Raw genomic sequence first — 20,723 nt, forward strand, 5'->3', positions numbered from 1 at the left:
CATTTTAGCCCTTCCTAGCCGAAATAGCTCAGTTGGGAGAGCGTCAGACTGAAGATCTGAAGGTCCCTGGTTCAATCCCGGGTTTCGGCAAAGACTACTATGAATTGTGGATGTTTGTCAAGAGGGAACAACAGCCCATGTTAGGAAAGTGAACTGGTAAAAATGAATTATCTCCAAAAACCTAGATTAATGAAAACACACGAGGCTGGTAGGAAAGTGAACTGGTAAAAAGGAATTATCTCCAAAAACCTAGATTAATGAAAACACAGGAGGCTACAACCGTCAAATATTGCATTTTTGTGGCCTTTATCTGGCTCCCCAGCTTTGTCGTCTCCGCTCCGCGGAGCGAGTTCCTGGTTTTACTTTCCAAATGAAAACGGCCATTTTAGCCCTTCCTAGCCGTAATAGCTCAGTTGGGAGAGCGTCAGACTGAAGATCTTAAGGTCACTGGTTCAATCCCGGGTTTCGGCAAAGACTACTATGAATTGTGGATGTTTGTCAAGAGGGAACAACAGCCCATGTTAGGAAAGTGAACTGGTAAAAAGGAATTATCTCAAAAAACCTAGATTAATGAAAACACACGAGGCTGGTAGGAAAGTGAACTGGTAAAAAGGAATTATCTCCAAAAACCTAGATTAATGAAAACACAGGAGGCTACAACCGTCAAATATTGCATTTTTGTGGCCTTTATCTGGCTCCCCAGCTTTGTCGTCTGCGCTTCACGGAGCGAGGTCCTGGTTTTACTTTCCAAATGAAAACGGCCATCTTAGCCCTTCCTAGCCGAAATAGCTCAGTTGGGAGAGCGTCAGGCTGAAGATCTGAAGGTCACTGGTTCAATCCCGGGTTTCGGATAAGACTACTATGAATTGTGGATGTTTGTCAAGAGGGAACAACAGCCTATGTTAGGAAAGTGAACTGGTAAAAAGGAATTATCTCCAAAAACCTGCATTAATGAAAACACACGAGGCTACAACCGTCAAATATTGCATTTTTGTGGCCTTTATCTGGCTCCCCAGCTTTGTCGTCTACGCTCCACGGAGCGAGGTCCTGGTTTTACTTTCCAAATGAAAACGGCCATTTTAGCCCTTTAGCCCTGAAGGTCACTGGTTCAATCCCGGGTTTCAGCAAAGACTACTATGAATTTTGGATGTTTGTCAAGAGGGAACAACAGCCCATGTTAGGAAAGTGAACTGGTAAAAAGGAATTATCTCAAAAAACCTAGATTAATGAAAACACACGAGGCTGGTAGGAAAGTGAAATGGTAAAAAGGAATTATCTCTAAAAACCTGCTTTAATGAAAACACACGAGGCTGGTAGGAAAGTGAACTGGTAAAAAGGAATTATCTCCAAAAACCTAGATTAATGAAAACACAGGAGGCTACAACCGTCAAATATTGCATTTTTGTGGCCTTTATCTGGCTCCCCAGCTTTGTCGTCTCCGCTCCACGGAGCGATGTCCCGGTTTTACTTTCCAAATGAAAACGGCCATTTTAGCCCTTCCTAGCCGAAATAGCTCAGTTGGGAGAGCGTCAGACTGAAGATCTGAAGGTCCCTGGTTCAATCCCGGGTTTCGGCAAAGACTACTATGAATTGTGGATGTTTGTCAAGAGGGAACAACAGCCCATGTTAGGAAAGTGAACTGGTAAAAATGAATTATCTCCAAAAACCTAGATTAATGAAAACACACGAGGCTGGTAGGAAAGTGAACTGGTAAAAAGGAATTATCTCCAAAAACCTAGATTAATGAAAACACAGGAGGCTACAACCGTCAAATATTGCATTTTTGTGGCCTTTATCTGGCTCCCCAGCTTTGTCGTCTCCGCTCCGCGGAGCGAGCTGCCGGTTTTACTTTCCAAATGAAAACGGCCATTTTAGCCCTTCCTAGCCGAAATAGCTCAGTTGGGAGAGCGTCAGACTGAAGATCTGAAGGTCCCTGGTTCAATCCCGGGTTTCGGCAAAGACTACTATGAATTTTGGATGTTTGTCAGTAGGGAACAACATCCCATGTTAGGAAAGTGAACTGGTAAAAAGGAATTATCTCAAAAAACCTAGATTAATGAAAACACACGAGGCTGGTAGGAAAGTGAACTGGTAAAAAGGAATTATCTCAAAAAATCTAGATTAATGAAAACACACGAGGCTGGTAGGAAAGTGAACTGGTAAAAAGGAATTATCTCCAAAAACCTAGATTAATGAAAACACACGAGGCTACAACCGTCAAATATTGCATTTTTGTGGCCTTTATCTGGCTCCCCAGCTTTGTCTTCTCCGCTCCAAGGAGCGAGCTCCCGGTTTTATTTTCCAGATGAAAACGGCCATTTTAGCCCTTCCTAGCCGAAATAGCTCAGTTGGGAGAGCGTCAGACTGAAGATCTGAAGGTCCCTGGTTCAGTCCCGGGTTTCGGCAAAGACTACTATGAATTGTGGATGTTTGTCAAGAGGGAACAACAGCCCATGTTAGGAAAGTGAACTAGTAAAAAGGAATTATCTCCAAAAACCTAGATTAATGAAAACACAGGAGGCTGGTAGGAAAGTGAACTGGTAAAATGGAATTATCTCCAAAAACCTAAATTAATGAAAACACAGGAGGCTACAACCGTCAAATATTGCATTTTTGTGGCCTTTATCTGGCTCCCCAGCTTTGTCTTCTACGCTCCGCGGAGCGAGCTGCCGGTTTTACTTTCCAAATGAAAACGGCCATTTTAGCCCTTCCTAGCCGAAATAGCTCAGTTGGGAGAGCGTCAGACTGAAGATCTGAAGGTCCCTGGTTCAATCCCGGGTTTCGGCAAAGACTACTATGAATTTTGGATGTTTGTCAGTAGGGAACAACAGCCCATGTTAGGAAAGTGAACTGGTAAAAAGGAATTATCTCAAAAAATCTAGATTAATGAAAACACACGAGGCTGGTAGGAAAGTGAAATGGTAAAAAGGAATTATCTCTAAAAACCTGCATTAATGAAAACACACGAGGCTGGTAGGAAAGTGAACTGGTAAAAAGGAATTATCTCCAAAAACCTAGATTAATGAAAACACAGGAGGCTACAACCGTCAAATATTGCATTTTTGTGGCCTTTATCTGGCTCCCCAGCTTTGTCGTCTACGCTCCACGGAGCGAGGTCCTGGTTTTACTTTCCAAATGAAAACGGCCATTTTAGCCCTTCCTAGCCGAAATAGTTCAGTTGGGAGAGCGTCAGACTGAAGATCTGAAGGTCACTAGTTCAATCCCGGGTTTCGGCAAAGACTACTATGAATTGTGGATGTTTGTCAAGAGGGAACAACAGCCCATGTTAGGAAAGTGAACTGGTAAAAATGAATTATCTCCAAAAACCTAGATTAATGAAAACACACGAGGCTGGTAGGAAAGTGAACTGGTAAAAAGGAATTATCTCCAAAAACCTAGATTAATGAAAACACAGGAGGCTACAACCGTCAAATATTGCATTTTTGTGGCCTTTATCTGGCTCCCCAGCTTTGTCGTCTCCGCTCCGCGGAGCGAGCTGCCGGTTTTACTTTCCAAATGAAAACGGCCATTTTAGCCCTTCCTAGCCGAAATAGCTCAGTTGGGAGAGCGTCAGACTGAAGATCTGAAGGTCCCTGGTTCAATCCCGGGTTTCGGCAAAGACTACTATGAATTTTGGATGTTTGTCAGTAGGGAACAACATCCCATGTTAGGAAAGTGAACTGGTAAAAAGGAATTATCTCAAAAAACCTAGATTAATGAAAACACACGAGGCTGGTAGGAAAGTGAACTGGTAAAAAGGAATTATCTCAAAAAATCTAGATTAATGAAAACACACGAGGCTGGTAGGAAAGTGAACTGGTAAAAAGGAATTATCTCCAAAAACCTAGATTAATGAAAACACACGAGGCTACAACCGTCAAATATTGCATTTTTGTGGCCTTTATCTGGCTCCCCAGCTTTGTCTTCTCCGCTCCAAGGAGCGAGCTCCCGGTTTTACTTTCCAAATGAAAACGGTCATTTTAGCCCTTCCTAGCCGAAATAGCTCAGTTGGGAGAGCGTCAGACTGAAGATCTGAAGGTCACTGGTTCAATCCCGGGTTTCAGCAAAGACTACTATGAATTGTGGATGTTTGTCAGTAGGGAACAACAGCTCATGTTAGAAAAATGAACTGGTAAAAAGGAATTATCTCCAAAAACCTAGATTAATGAAAACACAGGAGGCTACAACCGTAAAATATTGCATTTTTGTGGCCTTTATCTGAATCCCCAGCTTTGTCGTCTACGCTCCACGGAGCGAGGTCCTGGTTTTACTTTCCAAATGAAAACGGCCATTTTAGCCCTTTAGCCCTGAAGGTCACTGGTTCAATCCCGGGTTTCGGCAAAGACTACTATGAATTTTGGATGTTTGTCAAGAGGGAAACACAGCCCATGTTAGGAAAGTGAACTGGTAAAAAGGAATTATCTCAAAAAACCTAGATTAATGAAAACACACGAGGCTGGTAGGAAAGTGAAATGGTAAAAAGGAATTATCTCTAAAAACCTGCATTAATGAAAACACACGAGGCTGGTAGGAAAGTGAACTGGTAAAAAGGAATTATCTCCAAAAACCTAGATTAATGAAAACACAGGAGGCTACTACCGTCAAATATTGCATTTTTGTGGCCTTTATCTGGCTCCCCAGCTTTGTCGTCTACGCTCCACGGAGCGAGGTCCTGGTTTTACTTTCCAAATGAAAACGGCCATTTTAGCCCTTTAGCCCTGAAGGTCACTGGTTCAATCCCGGGTTTCGGCAAAGACTACTATGAATTGTGGATGTTTGTCAGTAGGGAACAACAGCCCATGTTAGAAAAATGAACTGGTAAAAAGGAATTATCTCCAAAAACCTAGATTAATGAAAACACAGGAGGCTACAACCGTCAAATATTGCATTTTTGTGGCCTTTATCTGGCTCCCCAGCTTTGTCGTCTACGCTCCACGGAGCGAGGTCCTGGTTTTACTTTCCAAATGAAAACGGCCATTTTAGCCCTTCCTAGCCGAAATAGTTCAGTTGGGAGAGCGTCAGATTGAAGATCTGAAGGTCACTGGTTCAATCCCGGGTTTCGTTAAAGACTACTATGAATTGTGGATGTTTGTCAAGAGGGAACAACAGCCCATGTTAGGAAAGTGAACTGGTAAAAAGGAATTATCTCCAAAAACCTAGATGAATGAAAACACAGGAGGCTACAACCGTCAAATATTGCATTTTTGTGGCCTTTATCTGGCTCCCCAGCTTTGTCGTCTCCGCTCCACGGAGCGAGGTCCTGGTTTTACTTTCCAAATGAAAACGGCCATTTTAGCCCTTCCTAGCCGTAATAGCTCAGTTGGGAGAGCGTCAGACTGAAGATCTTAAGGTCACTGGTTCAATCCCGGGTTTCGGCAAAGACTACTATGAATTGTGGATGTTTGTCAAGAGGGAACAACAGCCCATGTTAGGAAAGTGAACTGGTAAAAAGGAATTATCTCAAAAAACCTAGATTAATGAAAACACACGAGGCTGGTAGGAAAGTGAACTGGTAAAAAGGAATTATCTCCAAAAACCTAGATTAATGAAAACACAGGAGGCTACAACCGTCAAATATTGCATTTTTGTGGCCTTTATCTGGCTCCCCAGCTTTGTCGTCTGCGCTTCACGGAGCGAGGTCCTGGTTTTACTTTCCAAATGAAAACGGCCATCTTAGCCCTTCCTAGCCGAAATAGCTCAGTTGGGAGAGCGTCAGGCTGAAGATCTGAAGGTCACTGGTTCAATCCCGGGTTTCGGATAAGACTACTATGAATTGTGGATGTTTGTCAAGAGGGAACAACAGCCTATGTTAGGAAAGTGAACTGGTAAAAAGGAATTATCTCCAAAAACCTGCATTAATGAAAACACACGAGGCTACAACCGTAAAATATTGCATTTTTGTGGCCTTTATCTGAATCCCCAGCTTTGTCGTCTACGCTCCACGGAGCGAGGTCCTGGTTTTACTTTCCAAATGAAAACGGCCATTTTAGCCCTTTAGCCCTGAAGGTCACTGGTTCAATCCCGGGTTTCGGCAAAGACTACTATGAATTTTGGATGTTTGTCAAGAGGGAAACACAGCCCATGTTAGGAAAGTGAACTGGTAAAAAGGAATTATCTCAAAAAACCTAGATTAATGAAAACACACGAGGCTGGTAGGAAAGTGAAATGGTAAAAAGGAATTATCTCCAAAAACCTAGATTAATGAAAACACAGGAGGCTACAACCGTCAAATATTGCATTTTTGTGGCCTTTATCTAGCTCCCCAGCTTTGTCTTCTCCGCTCCAAGGAGCGAGCTCCCGGTTTTACTTTCCAAATGAAAACGGCCATTTTAGCCCTTCCTAGCCGAAATAGCTCAGTTGGGAGAGCGTCAGACTGATGATCTGAAGGTCCCTGGTTCAATCCCGGGTTTCAGCAAAGACTACTATGAATTGTGGATGTTTGTCAAGAGGGAACAACAGCCCATGTTAGGAAAGTGAACTGGTAAAAAGGAATTATCTCCAAAAACCTAGATGAATGAAAACACAGGAGGCTACAACCGTCAAATATTGCATTTTTGTGGCCTTTATCTGGCTCCCCAGCTTTGTCGTCTCCGCTCCACGGAGCGAGGTCCTGGTTTTACTTTCCAAATGAAAACGGCCATTTTAGCCCTTCCTAGCCGTAATAGCTCAGTTGGGAGAGCGTCAGACTGAAGATCTGAAGGTCCCTGGTTCAATCCCGGGTTTCGGCAAAGACTACTATGAATTGTGGATGTTTGTCAAGAGGGAACAACAGCCCATGTTAGGAAAGTGAACTGGTAAAAAGGAATTATCTCCAAAAACCTAGATGAATGAAAACACAGGAGGCTACAACCGTCAAATATTGCATTTTTGTGGCCTTTATCTGGCTCCCCAGCTTTGTCTTCTCCGCTCCAAGGAGCGAGCTCCTGGTTTTACTTTCCAAATGAAAACGGCCATTTTAGCCCTTCCTAGCCGAAATAGCTCAGTTGGGAGAGCGTCAGACTGATGATCTGAAGGTCACTGGTTCAATCCCGGGTTTCGGATAAGACTACTATGAATTGTGGATGTTTGTCAAGAGGGAACAACAGCCCATGTTAGGAAAGTGAACTGGTAAAAAGGAATTATCTCAAAAAACCTAAAGAAATGAAAACACAGGAGGCTACAACCGTCAAATATTGCATTTTTGTGGCCTTTATCTGGCTCCCCAGCTTTGTCGTCTCCGCTCCACGGAGCGAGGTCCTGGTTTTACTTTCCAAATGAAAACGGCCATTTTAGCCCTTCCTAGCCGTAATAGCTCAGTTGGGAGAGCGTCAGACTGAAGATCTTAAGGTCACTGGTTCAATCCCGGGTTTCGGCAAAGACTACTATGAATTGTGGATGTTTGTCAAGAGGGAACAACAGCCCATGTTAGGAAAGTGAACTGGTAAAAAGGAATTATCTCAAAAAACCTAGATTAATGAAAACACACGAGGCTGGTAGGAAAGTGAACTGGTAAAAAGGAATTATCTCCAAAAACCTAAATTAATGAAAACACAGGAGGCTACAACCGTCAAATATTGCATTTTTGTGGCCTTTATCTGGCTCCCCAGCTTTGTCGTCTGCGCTTCACGGAGCGAGGTCCTGGTTTTACTTTCCAAATGAAAACGGTCATTTTAGCCCTTCCTAGCCGAAATAGCTCAGTTGGGAGAGCGTCAGACTGAAGATCTGAAGGTCACTGGTTCAATCCCGGGTTTCGGATAAGACTACTATGAATTGTGGATGTTTGTCAAGAGGGAACAACAGCCCATGTTAGGAAAGTGAACTGGTAAAAAGGAATTATCTCCAAAAACCTGCATTAATGAAAACACACGAGGCTACAACCGTCAAATATTGCATTTTTGTGGCCTTTATCTGGCTCCCCAGCTTTGTCTTCTCCGCTCCAAGGAGCGAGCTCCCGGTTTTACTTTCCAAATGAAAACGGTCATTTTAGCCCTTCCTAGCCGAAATAGCTCAGTTGGGAGAGCGTCAGACTGAAGATCTGAAGGTCACTGGTTCAATCCCGGGTTTCAGCAAAGACTACTATGAATTGTGGATGTTTGTCAGTAGGGAACAACAGCTCATGTTAGAAAAATGAACTGGTAAAAAGGAATTATCTCCAAAAACCTAGATTAATGAAAACACAGGAGGCTACAACCGTCAAATATTGCATTTTTGTGGCCTTTATCTGGCTCCCCAGCTTTGTCGTCTACGCTCCACGGAGCGAGGTCCTGGTTTTACTTTCCAAATGAAAACGGCCATTTTAGCCCTTTAGCCCTGAAGGTCACTGGTTCAATCCCGGGTTTCAGCAAAGACTACTATGAATTTTGGATGTTTGTCAAGAGGGAACAACAGCCCATGTTAGGAAAGTGAACTGGTAAAAAGGAATTATCTCAAAAAACCTAGATTAATGAAAACACACGAGGCTGGTAGGAAAGTGAAATGGTAAAAAGGAATTATCTCTAAAAACCTGCTTTAATGAAAACACACGAGGCTGGTAGGAAAGTGAACTGGTAAAAAGGAATTATCTCCAAAAACCTAGATTAATGAAAACACAGGAGGCTACAACCGTCAAATATTGCATTTTTGTGGCCTTTATCTGGCTCCCCAGCTTTGTCGTCTCCGCTCCACGGAGCGATGTCCCGGTTTTACTTTCCAAATGAAAACGGCCATTTTAGCCCTTCCTAGCCGAAATAGCTCAGTTGGGAGAGCGTCAGACTGAAGATCTGAAGGTCCCTGGTTCAATCCCGGGTTTCGGCAAAGACTACTATGAATTGTGGATGTTTGTCAAGAGGGAACAACAGCCCATGTTAGGAAAGTGAACTGGTAAAAATGAATTATCTCCAAAAACCTAGATTAATGAAAACACACGAGGCTGGTAGGAAAGTGAACTGGTAAAAAGGAATTATCTCCAAAAACCTAGATTAATGAAAACACAGGAGGCTACAACCGTCAAATATTGCATTTTTGTGGCCTTTATCTGGCTCCCCAGCTTTGTCGTCTCCGCTCCGCGGAGCGAGCTGCCGGTTTTACTTTCCAAATGAAAACGGCCATTTTAGCCCTTCCTAGCCGAAATAGCTCAGTTGGGAGAGCGTCAGACTGAAGATCTGAAGGTCCCTGGTTCAATCCCGGGTTTCGGCAAAGACTACTATGAATTTTGGATGTTTGTCAGTAGGGAACAACATCCCATGTTAGGAAAGTGAACTGGTAAAAAGGAATTATCTCAAAAAACCTAGATTAATGAAAACACACGAGGCTGGTAGGAAAGTGAACTGGTAAAAAGGAATTATCTCAAAAAATCTAGATTAATGAAAACACACGAGGCTGGTAGGAAAGTGAACTGGTAAAAAGGAATTATCTCCAAAAACCTAGATTAATGAAAACACACGAGGCTACAACCGTCAAATATTGCATTTTTGTGGCCTTTATCTGGCTCCCCAGCTTTGTCTTCTCCGCTCCAAGGAGCGAGCTCCCGGTTTTATTTTCCAGATGAAAACGGCCATTTTAGCCCTTCCTAGCCGAAATAGCTCAGTTGGGAGAGCGTCAGACTGAAGATCTGAAGGTCCCTGGTTCAGTCCCGGGTTTCGGCAAAGACTACTATGAATTGTGGATGTTTGTCAAGAGGGAACAACAGCCCATGTTAGGAAAGTGAACTAGTAAAAAGGAATTATCTCCAAAAACCTAGATTAATGAAAACACAGGAGGCTGGTAGGAAAGTGAACTGGTAAAATGGAATTATCTCCAAAAACCTAAATTAATGAAAACACAGGAGGCTACAACCGTCAAATATTGCATTTTTGTGGCCTTTATCTGGCTCCCCAGCTTTGTCTTCTACGCTCCGCGGAGCGAGCTGCCGGTTTTACTTTCCAAATGAAAACGGCCATTTTAGCCCTTCCTAGCCGAAATAGCTCAGTTGGGAGAGCGTCAGACTGAAGATCTGAAGGTCCCTGGTTCAATCCCGGGTTTCGGCAAAGACTACTATGAATTTTGGATGTTTGTCAGTAGGGAACAACAGCCCATGTTAGGAAAGTGAACTGGTAAAAAGGAATTATCTCAAAAAATCTAGATTAATGAAAACACACGAGGCTGGTAGGAAAGTGAAATGGTAAAAAGGAATTATCTCTAAAAACCTGCATTAATGAAAACACACGAGGCTGGTAGGAAAGTGAACTGGTAAAAAGGAATTATCTCCAAAAACCTAGATTAATGAAAACACAGGAGGCTACAACCGTCAAATATTGCATTTTTGTGGCCTTTATCTGGCTCCCCAGCTTTGTCGTCTACGCTCCACGGAGCGAGGTCCTGGTTTTACTTTCCAAATGAAAACGGCCATTTTAGCCCTTCCTAGCCGAAATAGTTCAGTTGGGAGAGCGTCAGACTGAAGATCTGAAGGTCACTAGTTCAATCCCGGGTTTCGGCAAAGACTACTATGAATTGTGGATGTTTGTCAAGAGGGAACAACAGCCCATGTTAGGAAAGTGAACTGGTAAAAATGAATTATCTCCAAAAACCTAGATTAATGAAAACACACGAGGCTGGTAGGAAAGTGAACTGGTAAAAAGGAATTATCTCCAAAAACCTAGATTAATGAAAACACAGGAGGCTACAACCGTCAAATATTGCATTTTTGTGGCCTTTATCTGGCTCCCCAGCTTTGTCGTCTCCGCTCCGCGGAGCGAGCTGCCGGTTTTACTTTCCAAATGAAAACGGCCATTTTAGCTCTTCCTAGCCGAAATAGCTCAGTTGGGAGAGCGTCAGACTGAAGATCTGAAGGTCCCTGGTTCAATCCCGGGTTTCGGCAAAGACTACTATGAATTTTGGATGTTTGTCAGTAGGGAACAACATCCCATGTTAGGAAAGTGAACTGGTAAAAAGGAATTATCTCAAAAAACCTAGATTAATGAAAACACACGAGGCTGGTAGGAAAGTGAACTGGTAAAAAGGAATTATCTCAAAAAATCTAGATTAATGAAAACACACGAGGCTGGTAGGAAAGTGAACTGGTAAAAAGGAATTATCTCCAAAAACCTAGATTAATGAAAACACACGAGGCTACAACCGTCAAATATTGCATTTTTGTGGCCTTTATCTGGCTCCCCAGCTTTGTCTTCTCCGCTCCAAGGAGCGAGCTCCCGGTTTTACTTTCCAAATGAAAACGGTCATTTTAGCCCTTCCTAGCCGAAATAGCTCAGTTGGGAGAGCGTCAGACTGAAGATCTGAAGGTCACTGGTTCAATCCCGGGTTTCAGCAAAGACTACTATGAATTGTGGATGTTTGTCAGTAGGGAACAACAGCTCATGTTAGAAAAATGAACTGGTAAAAAGGAATTATCTCCAAAAACCTAGATTAATGAAAACACAGGAGGCTACAACCGTAAAATATTGCATTTTTGTGGCCTTTATCTGAATCCCCAGCTTTGTCGTCTACGCTCCACGGAGCGAGGTCCTGGTTTTACTTTCCAAATGAAAACGGCCATTTTAGCCCTTTAGCCCTGAAGGTCACTGGTTCAATCCCGGGTTTCGGCAAAGACTACTATGAATTTTGGATGTTTGTCAAGAGGGAAACACAGCCCATGTTAGGAAAGTGAACTGGTAAAAAGGAATTATCTCAAAAAACCTAGATTAATGAAAACACACGAGGCTGGTAGGAAAGTGAAATGGTAAAAAGGAATTATCTCTAAAAACCTGCATTAATGAAAACACACGAGGCTGGTAGGAAAGTGAACTGGTAAAAAGGAATTATCTCCAAAAACCTAGATTAATGAAAACACAGGAGGCTACTACCGTCAAATATTGCATTTTTGTGGCCTTTATCTGGCTCCCCAGCTTTGTCGTCTACGCTCCACGGAGCGAGGTCCTGGTTTTACTTTCCAAATGAAAACGGCCATTTTAGCCCTTTAGCCCTGAAGGTCACTGGTTCAATCCCGGGTTTCGGCAAAGACTACTATGAATTGTGGATGTTTGTCAGTAGGGAACAACAGCCCATGTTAGAAAAATGAACTGGTAAAAAGGAATTATCTCCAAAAACCTAGATTAATGAAAACACAGGAGGCTACAACCGTCAAATATTGCATTTTTGTGGCCTTTATCTGGCTCCCCAGCTTTGTCGTCTACGCTCCACGGAGCGAGGTCCTGGTTTTACTTTCCAAATGAAAACGGCCATTTTAGCCCTTCCTAGCCGAAATAGTTCAGTTGGGAGAGCGTCAGATTGAAGATCTGAAGGTCACTGGTTCAATCCCGGGTTTCGTTAAAGACTACTATGAATTGTGGATGTTTGTCAAGAGGGAACAACAGCCCATGTTAGGAAAGTGAACTGGTAAAAAGGAATTATCTCCAAAAACCTAGATGAATGAAAACACAGGAGGCTACAACCGTCAAATATTGCATTTTTGTGGCCTTTATCTGGCTCCCCAGCTTTGTCGTCTCCGCTCCACGGAGCGAGGTCCTGGTTTTACTTTCCAAATGAAAACGGCCATTTTAGCCCTTCCTAGCCGTAATAGCTCAGTTGGGAGAGCGTCAGACTGAAGATCTTAAGGTCACTGGTTCAATCCCGGGTTTCGGCAAAGACTACTATGAATTGTGGATGTTTGTCAAGAGGGAACAACAGCCCATGTTAGGAAAGTGAACTGGTAAAAAGGAATTATCTCAAAAAACCTAGATTAATGAAAACACACGAGGCTGGTAGGAAAGTGAACTGGTAAAAAGGAATTATCTCCAAAAACCTAGATTAATGAAAACACAGGAGGCTACAACCGTCAAATATTGCATTTTTGTGGCCTTTATCTGGCTCCCCAGCTTTGTCGTCTGCGCTTCACGGAGCGAGGTCCTGGTTTTACTTTCCAAATGAAAACGGCCATCTTAGCCCTTCCTAGCCGAAATAGCTCAGTTGGGAGAGCGTCAGGCTGAAGATCTGAAGGTCACTGGTTCAATCCCGGGTTTCGGATAAGACTACTATGAATTGTGGATGTTTGTCAAGAGGGAACAACAGCCTATGTTAGGAAAGTGAACTGGTAAAAAGGAATTATCTCCAAAAACCTGCATTAATGAAAACACACGAGGCTACAACCGTCAAATATTGCATTTTTGTGGCCTTTATCTGGCTCCCCAGCTTTGTCTTCTCCGCTCCAAGGAGCGAGCTCCCGGTTTTACTTTCCAAATGAAAACGGCCATTTTAGCCCTTCCTAGCCGAAATAGCTCAGTTGGGAGAGCGTCAGACTGAAGATCTGAAGGTCCCTGGTTCAATCCCGGGTTTCGGCAAAGACTACTATGAATTTTGGATGTTTGTCAGTAGGGAACAACAGCCCATGTTAGGAAAGTGAACTGGTAAAAAGGAATTATCTCAAAAAATCTAGATTAATGAAAACACACGAGGCTGGTAGGAAAGTGAAATGGTAAAAAGGAATTATCTCTAAAAACCTGCATTAATGAAAACACACGAGGCTGGTAGGAAAGTGAACTGGTAAAAAGGAATTATCTCCAAAAACCTAGATTAATGAAAACACAGGAGGCTACAACCGTCAAATATTGCATTTTTGTGGCCTTTATCTGGCTCCCCAGCTTTGTCGTCTACGCTCCACGGAGCGAGGTCCTGGTTTTACTTTCCAAATGAAAACGGCCATTTTAGCCCTTCCTAGCCGAAATAGTTCAGTTGGGAGAGCGTCAGACTGAAGATCTGAAGGTCACTAGTTCAATCCCGGGTTTCGGCAAAGACTACTATGAATTGTGGATGTTTGTCAAGAGGGAACAACAGCCCATGTTAGGAAAGTGAACTGGTAAAAATGAATTATCTCCAAAAACCTAGATTAATGAAAACACACGAGGCTGGTAGGAAAGTGAACTGGTAAAAAGGAATTATCTCCAAAAACCTAGATTAATGAAAACACAGGAGGCTACAACCGTCAAATATTGCATTTTTGTGGCCTTTATCTGGCTCCCCAGCTTTGTCGTCTCCGCTCCGCGGAGCGAGCTGCCGGTTTTACTTTCCAAATGAAAACGGCCATTTTAGCCCTTCCTAGCCGAAATAGCTCAGTTGGGAGAGCGTCAGACTGAAGATCTGAAGGTCCCTGGTTCAATCCCGGGTTTCGGCAAAGACTACTATGAATTTTGGATGTTTGTCAGTAGGGAACAACATCCCATGTTAGGAAAGTGAACTGGTAAAAAGGAATTATCTCAAAAAACCTAGATTAATGAAAACACACGAGGCTGGTAGGAAAGTGAACTGGTAAAAAGGAATTATCTCAAAAAATCTAGATTAATGAAAACACACGAGGCTGGTAGGAAAGTGAACTGGTAAAAAGGAATTATCTCCAAAAACCTAGATTAATGAAAACACACGAGGCTACAACCGTCAAATATTGCATTTTTGTGGCCTTTATCTGGCTCCCCAGCTTTGTCTTCTCCGCTCCAAGGAGCGAGCTCCCGGTTTTATTTTCCAAATGAAAACGGCCATTTTAGCCCTTCCTAGCCGAAATAGCTCAGTTGGGAGAGCGTCAGACTGAAGATCTGAAGGTCCCTGGTTCAGTCCCGGGTTTCGGCAAAGACTACTATGAATTGTGGATGTTTGTCAAGAGGGAACAACAGCCCATGTTAGGAAAGTGAACTAGTAAAAAGGAATTATCTCCAAAAACCTAGATTAATGAAAACACAGGAGGCTGGTAGGAAAGTGAACTGGTAAAATGGAATTATCTCCAAAAACCTAAATTAATGAAAACACAGGAGGCTACAACCGTCAAATATTGCATTTTTGTGGCCTTTATCTGGCTCCCCAGCTTTGTCTTCTACGCTCCGCGGAGCGAGCTGCCGGTTTTACTTTCCAAATGAAAACGGCCATTTTAGCCCTTCCTAGCCGAAATAGCTCAGTTGGGAGAGCGTCAGACTGAAGATCTGAAGGTCACTGGTTCAATCCCGGGTTTCGGCAAAGACTACTATGAATTTTGGATGTTTGTCAGTAGGGAACAACAGCCCATGTTAGGAAAGTGAACTGGTAAAAAGGAATTATCTCCAAAAACCTGCATTAATGAAAACACACGAGGCTGGTAGGAAAGTGAACTGGTAAAATGGAATTATCTCCAAAAACCTAAATTAATGAAAACACAGGAGGCTACAACCGTCAAATATTGCATTTTTGTGGCCTTTATCTGGCTCCCCAGCTTTGTCTTCTACGCTCCGCGGAGCGAGCTGCCGGTTTTACTTTCCAAATGAAAACGGCCATTTTAGCCCTTTCTAGCCGAAATAGCTCAGTTGGGAGAGCGTCAGACTGAAGATCTGAAGGTCCCTGGTTCAATCCCGGGTTTCGGCAAAGACTACTATGAATTTTGGATGTTTGTCAGTAGGGAACAACAGCCCATGTTAGGAAAGTGAACTGGTAAAAAGGAATTATCTCAAAAAATCTAGATTAATGAAAACACACGAGGCTGGTAGGAAAGTGAAATGGTAAAAAGGAATTATCTCTAAAAACCTGCATTAATGAAAACACACGAGGCTGGTAGGAAAGTGAACTGGTAAAAAGGAATTATCTCCAAAAACCTAGATTAATGAAAACACAGGAGGCTACAACCGTCAAATATTGCATTTTTGTGGCCTTTATCTGGCTCCCCAGCTTTGTCGTCTACGCTCCACGGAGCGAGGTCCTGGTTTTACTTTCCAAATGAAAACGGCCATTTTAGCCCTTCCTAGCCGAAATAGTTCAGTTGGGAGAGCGTCAGACTGAAGATCTGAAGGTCACTAGTTCAATCCCGGGTTTCGGCAAAGACTACTATGAATTGTGGATGTTTGTCAAGAGGGAACAACAGCCCATGTTAGGAAAGTGAACTGGTAAAAATGAATTATCTCCAAAAACCTAGATTAATGAAAACACACGAGGCTGGTAGGAAAGTGAACTGGTAAAAAGGAATTATCTCCAAAAACCTAGATTAATGAAAACACAGGAGGCTACAACCGTCAAATATTGCATTTTTGTGGCCTTTATCTGGCTCCCCAGCTTTGTCGTCTCCGCTCCGCGGAGCGAGCTGCCGGTTTTACTTTCCAAATGAAAACGGCCATTTTAGCCCTTCCTAGCCGAAATAGCTCAGTTGGGAGAGCGTCAGACTGAAGATCTGAAGGTCCCTGGTTCAATCCCGGGTTTCGGCAAAGACTACTATGAATTTTGGATGTTTGTCAGTAGGGAACAACATCCCATGTTAGGAAAGTGAACTGGTAAAAAGGAATTATCTCAAAAAACCTAGATTAATGAAAACACACGAGGCTGGTAGGAAAGTGAACTGGTAAAAAGGAATTATCTCAAAAAATCTAGATTAATGAAAACACACGAGGCTGGTAGGAAAGTGAAATGGTAAAAAGGAATTATCTCTAAAAACCTGCATTAATGAAAACACACGAGGCTGGTAGGAAAGTGAACTGGTAAAAAGGAATTATCTCCAAAAACCTAGATTAATGAAAACACAGGAGGCTACTACCGTCAAATATTGCATTTTTGTGGCCTTTATCTGGCTCCCCAGCTTTGTCGTCTACGCTCCACGGAGCGAGGTCCTGGTTTTACTTTCCAAATGAAAACGGCCATTTTAGCCCTTTAGCCCTGAAGGTCACTGGTTCAATCCCGGGTTTCGGCAAAGACTACTATGAATTGTGGATGTTTGTCAGTAGGGAACAACAGCCCATGTTAGAAAAATGAACTGGTAAAAAGGAATTATCTCCAAAAACCTAGATGAATGAAAACACAGGAGGCTACAACCGTCAAATATTGCATTTTTGTGGCCTTTATCTGGCTCCCCAGCTTTGTCGTCTACGCTCCACGGAGCGAGGTCCTGGTTTTACTTTCCAAATGAAAACGGCCATTTTAGCCCTTCCTAGCCGAAATAGTTCAGTTGGGAGAGCGTCAGATTGAAGATCTGAAGGTCACTGGTTCAATCCCGGGTTTCGTTAAAGACTACTATGAATTGTGGATGTTTGTCAAGAGGGAACAACAGCCCATGTTAGGAAAGTGAACTGGTAAAAAGGAATTATCTCCAAAAACCTAGATGAATGAAAACACAGGAGGCTACAACCGTCAAATATTGCATTTTTGTGGCCTTTATCTGGCTCCCCAGCTTTGTCGTCTCCGCTCCACGGAGCGAGGTCCTGGTTTTACTTTCCAAATGAAAACGGCCATTTTAGCCCTTCCTAGCCGTAATAGCTCAGTTGGGAGAGCGTCAGACTGAAGATCTTAAGGTCACTGGTTCAATCCCGGGTTTCGGCAAAGACTACTATGAATTGTGGATGTTTGTCAAGAGGGAACAACAGCCCATGTTAGGAAAGTGAACTGGTAAAAAGGAATTATCTCAAAAAACCTAGATTAATGAAAACACACGAGGCTGGTAGGAAAGTGAACTGGTAAAAAGGAATTATCTCCAAAAACCTAGATTAATGAAAACACAGGAGGCTACAACCGTCAAATATTGCATTTTTGTGGCCTTTATCTGGCTCCCCAGCTTTGTCGTCTGCGCTTCACGGAGCGAGGTCCTGGTTTTACTTTCCAAATGAAAACGGCCATCTTAGCCCTTCCTAGCCGAAATAGCTCAGTTGGGAGAGCGTCAGGCTGAAGATCTGAAGGTCACTGGTTCAATCCCGGGTTTCGGATAAGACTACTATGAATTGTGGATGTTTGTCAAGAGGGAACAACAGCCTATGTTAGGAAAGTGAACTGGTAAAAAGGAATTATCTCCAAAAACCTGCATTAATGAAAACACACGAGGCTACAACCGTCAAATATTGCATTTTTGTGGCCTTTATCTGGCTCCCCAGCTTTGTCTTCTCCGCTCCAAGGAGCGAGCTCCCGGTTTTACTTTCCAAATGAAAACGGCCATTTTAGCCCTTCCTAGCCGAAATAGCTCAGTTGGGAGAGCGTCAGACTGAAGATCTGAAGGTCCCTGGTTCAATCCCGGGTTTCGGCAAAGACTACTATGAATTGTGGATGTTTGTCAAGAGGGAACAACAGCCCATGTTAGGAAAGTGAACTGGTAAAAATGAATTATCTCCAAAAACCTAGATTAATGAAAACACACGAGGCTGGTAGGAAAGTGAACTGGTAAAAAGGAATTATCTCCAAAAACCTAGATTAATGAAAACACAGGAGGCTACAACCGTCAAATATTGCATTTTTGTGGCCTTTATCTGGCTCCCCAGCTTTGTCGTCTCCGCTCCGCGGAGCGAGCTGCCGGTTTTACTTTCCAAATGAAAACGGCCATTTTAGCCCTTCCTAGCCGAAATAGCTCAGTTGGGAGAGCGTCAGACTGAAGATCTGAAGGTCCCTGGTTCAATCCCGGGTTTCGGCAAAGACTACTATGAATTTTGGATGTTTGTCAGTAGGGAACAACATCCCATGTTAGGAAAGTGAACTGGTAAAAAGGAATTATCTCAAAAAACCTAGATTAATGAAAACACACGAGGCTGGTAGGAAAGTGAACTGGTAAAAAGGAATTATCTCAAAAAATCTAGATTAATGAAAACACACGAGGCTGGTAGGAAAGTGAACTGGTAAAAAGGAATTATCTCCAAAAACCTAGATTAATGAAAACACACGAGGCTACAACCGTCAAATATTGCATTTTTGTGGCCTTTATCTGGCTCCCCAGCTTTGTCTTCTCCGCTCCAAGGAGCGAGCTCCCGGTTTTATTTTCCAAATGAAAACGGCCATTTTAGCCCTTCCTAGCCGAAATAGCTCAGTTGGGAGAGCGTCAGACTGAAGATCTGAAGGTCCCTGGTTCAGTCCCGGGTTTCGGCAAAGACTACTATGAATTGTGGATGTTTGTCAAGAGGGAACAACAGCCCATGTTAGGAAAGTGAACTAGTAAAAAGGAATTATCTCCAAAAACCTAGATTAATGAAAACACAGGAGGCTGGTAGGAAAGTGAACTGGTAAAATGGAATTATCTCCAAAAACCTAAATTAATGAAAACACAGGAGGCTACAACCGTCAAATATTGCATTTTTGTGGCCTTTATCTGGCTCCCCAGCTTTGTCTTCTACGCTCCGCGGAGCGAGCTGCCGGTTTTACTTTCCAAATGAAAACGGCCATTTTAGCCCTTCCTAGCCGAAATAGCTCAGTTGGGAGAGCGTCAGACTGAAGATCTGAAGGTCCCTGGTTCAATCCCGGGTTTCGGCAAAGACTACTATGAATTTTGGATGTTTGTCAGTAGGGAACAACAGCCCATGTTAGGAAAGTGAACTGGTAAAAAGGAATTATCTCAAAAAATCTAGATTAATGAAAACACACGAGGCTGGTAGGAAAGTGAAATGGTAAAAAGGAATTATCTCTAAAAACCTGCATTAATGAAAACACACGAGGCTGGTAGGAAAGTGAACTGGTAAAAAGGAATTATCTCCAAAAACCTAGATTAATGAAAACACAGGAGGCTACAACCGTCAAATATTGCATTTTTGTGGCCTTTATCTGGCTCCCCAGCTTTGTCGTCTACGCTCCACGGAGCGAGGTCCTGGTTTTACTTTCCAAATGAAAACGGCCATTTTAGCCCTTTAGCCCTGAAGGTCACTGGTTCAATCCCGGGTTTCAGCAAAGACTACTATGAATTTTGGATGTTTGTCAAGAGGGAACAACAGCCCATGTTAGGAAAGTGAACTGGTAAAAAGGAATTATCTCAAAAAACCTAGATTAATGAAAACACACGAGGCTGGTAGGAAAGTGAAATGGTAAAAAGGAATTATCTCTAAAAACCTGCATTAATGAAAACACACGAGGCTGGTAGGAAAGTGAACTGGTAAAAAGGAATTATCTCCAAAAACCTAGATTAATGAAAACACACGAGGCTACAACCGTCAAATATTGCATTTTTGTGGCCTTTATCTGGCTCCCCAGCTTTGTCTTCTCCGCTCCAAGGAGCGAGCTCCCGGTTTTATTTTCCAAATGAAAACGACCATTTTAGCCCTTCCTAGCCGAAATAGCTCAGTTGGGAGAGCGTCAGACTGAAGATCTGAAGGTCCCTGGTTCAGTCCCGGGTTTCGGCAAAGACTACTATGAATTGTGGATGTTTGTCAAGAGGGAACAACAGCCCATGTTAGGAAAGTGAACTGGTAAAAAGGAATTATCTCAAAAAACCTAGATTAATGAAAACACACGAGGCTGGTAGGAAAGTGAACTGGTAAAAAGGAATTATCTCCAAAAACCTAAATTAATGAAAACACAGGAGGCTACAACCGTCAAATATTGCATTTTTGTGGCCTTTATCTGGCTCCCCAGCTTTGTCTTCTACGCTCCGCGGAGCGAGCTGCCGGTTTTACTTTCCAAATGAAAACGGCCATTTTAGCCCTTCCTAGCCGAAATAGCTCAGTTGGGAGAGCGTCAGACTGAAGATCTGAAGGTCCCTGGTTCAATCCCGGGTTTCGGCAAAGACTACTATGAATTTTGGATGTTTGTCAGTAGGGAACAACAGCCCATGTTAGGAAAGTGAACTGGTAAAAAGGAATTATCTCAAAAAATCTAGATTAATGAAAACACACGAGGCTGGTAGGAAAGTGAAATGGTAAAAAGGAATTATCTCTAAAAACCTGCATTAATGAAAACACACGAGGCTGGTAGGAAAGTGAACTGGTAAAAAGGAATTATCTCCAAAAACCTAAATTAATGAAAACACAGGAGGCTACAACCGTCAAATATTGCATTTTTGTGGCCTTTATCTGGCTCCCCAGCTTTGTCGTCTACGCTCCACGGAGCGAGGTCCT

General features: G+C 42.9%; 19 non-coding genes across 19 annotated transcripts; all 19 read left to right on the top strand.

Moving 5' to 3' along the window:
- Positions 1 to 17: 17 nt before the first annotated feature.
- trnaf-gaa (transfer RNA phenylalanine (anticodon GAA)) lies at positions 18 to 90 on the top strand. Its single transcript has one exon. It is a non-coding gene; the product is annotated as a tRNA-Phe (tRNA).
- Positions 91 to 1,503: 1,413 nt separating this feature from the next.
- Positions 1,504 to 1,576, top strand: trnaf-gaa (transfer RNA phenylalanine (anticodon GAA)). Its single transcript has one exon. It is a non-coding gene; the product is annotated as a tRNA-Phe (tRNA).
- Positions 1,577 to 1,884: 308 nt separating this feature from the next.
- trnaf-gaa (transfer RNA phenylalanine (anticodon GAA)) lies at positions 1,885 to 1,957 on the top strand. The gene has a single exon. It is a non-coding gene; the product is annotated as a tRNA-Phe (tRNA).
- A 757-nt stretch (positions 1,958 to 2,714) lies between these two features.
- Positions 2,715 to 2,787, top strand: trnaf-gaa (transfer RNA phenylalanine (anticodon GAA)). The gene has a single exon. It is a non-coding gene; the product is annotated as a tRNA-Phe (tRNA).
- A 757-nt stretch (positions 2,788 to 3,544) lies between these two features.
- trnaf-gaa (transfer RNA phenylalanine (anticodon GAA)) lies at positions 3,545 to 3,617 on the top strand. The gene has a single exon. It is a non-coding gene; the product is annotated as a tRNA-Phe (tRNA).
- A 2,725-nt stretch (positions 3,618 to 6,342) lies between these two features.
- Positions 6,343 to 6,415, top strand: trnai-gau (transfer RNA isoleucine (anticodon GAU)). Its single transcript has one exon. It is a non-coding gene; the product is annotated as a tRNA-Ile (tRNA).
- Positions 6,416 to 6,968: 553 nt separating this feature from the next.
- On the top strand, positions 6,969 to 7,041 carry trnai-gau (transfer RNA isoleucine (anticodon GAU)). The gene has a single exon. It is a non-coding gene; the product is annotated as a tRNA-Ile (tRNA).
- A 1,658-nt stretch (positions 7,042 to 8,699) lies between these two features.
- trnaf-gaa (transfer RNA phenylalanine (anticodon GAA)) lies at positions 8,700 to 8,772 on the top strand. The gene has a single exon. It is a non-coding gene; the product is annotated as a tRNA-Phe (tRNA).
- Positions 8,773 to 9,080: 308 nt separating this feature from the next.
- On the top strand, positions 9,081 to 9,153 carry trnaf-gaa (transfer RNA phenylalanine (anticodon GAA)). The gene has a single exon. It is a non-coding gene; the product is annotated as a tRNA-Phe (tRNA).
- A 757-nt stretch (positions 9,154 to 9,910) lies between these two features.
- Positions 9,911 to 9,983, top strand: trnaf-gaa (transfer RNA phenylalanine (anticodon GAA)). The gene has a single exon. It is a non-coding gene; the product is annotated as a tRNA-Phe (tRNA).
- Positions 9,984 to 10,740: 757 nt separating this feature from the next.
- On the top strand, positions 10,741 to 10,813 carry trnaf-gaa (transfer RNA phenylalanine (anticodon GAA)). The gene has a single exon. It is a non-coding gene; the product is annotated as a tRNA-Phe (tRNA).
- Positions 10,814 to 13,195: 2,382 nt separating this feature from the next.
- trnaf-gaa (transfer RNA phenylalanine (anticodon GAA)) lies at positions 13,196 to 13,268 on the top strand. The gene has a single exon. It is a non-coding gene; the product is annotated as a tRNA-Phe (tRNA).
- Positions 13,269 to 14,025: 757 nt separating this feature from the next.
- On the top strand, positions 14,026 to 14,098 carry trnaf-gaa (transfer RNA phenylalanine (anticodon GAA)). Its single transcript has one exon. It is a non-coding gene; the product is annotated as a tRNA-Phe (tRNA).
- A 1,138-nt stretch (positions 14,099 to 15,236) lies between these two features.
- On the top strand, positions 15,237 to 15,309 carry trnaf-gaa (transfer RNA phenylalanine (anticodon GAA)). The gene has a single exon. It is a non-coding gene; the product is annotated as a tRNA-Phe (tRNA).
- A 757-nt stretch (positions 15,310 to 16,066) lies between these two features.
- trnaf-gaa (transfer RNA phenylalanine (anticodon GAA)) lies at positions 16,067 to 16,139 on the top strand. The gene has a single exon. It is a non-coding gene; the product is annotated as a tRNA-Phe (tRNA).
- A 1,726-nt stretch (positions 16,140 to 17,865) lies between these two features.
- On the top strand, positions 17,866 to 17,938 carry trnaf-gaa (transfer RNA phenylalanine (anticodon GAA)). Its single transcript has one exon. It is a non-coding gene; the product is annotated as a tRNA-Phe (tRNA).
- A 308-nt stretch (positions 17,939 to 18,246) lies between these two features.
- Positions 18,247 to 18,319, top strand: trnaf-gaa (transfer RNA phenylalanine (anticodon GAA)). Its single transcript has one exon. It is a non-coding gene; the product is annotated as a tRNA-Phe (tRNA).
- Positions 18,320 to 19,076: 757 nt separating this feature from the next.
- Positions 19,077 to 19,149, top strand: trnaf-gaa (transfer RNA phenylalanine (anticodon GAA)). The gene has a single exon. It is a non-coding gene; the product is annotated as a tRNA-Phe (tRNA).
- Positions 19,150 to 20,317: 1,168 nt separating this feature from the next.
- trnaf-gaa (transfer RNA phenylalanine (anticodon GAA)) lies at positions 20,318 to 20,390 on the top strand. Its single transcript has one exon. It is a non-coding gene; the product is annotated as a tRNA-Phe (tRNA).
- The last annotated feature ends 333 nt before the right edge of the window (positions 20,391 to 20,723 follow it).

The sequence above is a fragment of the Odontesthes bonariensis genome, chromosome 3 (genome assembly GCF_027942865.1).
Source record: "Odontesthes bonariensis isolate fOdoBon6 chromosome 3, fOdoBon6.hap1, whole genome shotgun sequence".
Taxonomy (NCBI): domain Eukaryota; kingdom Metazoa; phylum Chordata; class Actinopteri; order Atheriniformes; family Atherinopsidae; genus Odontesthes; species Odontesthes bonariensis.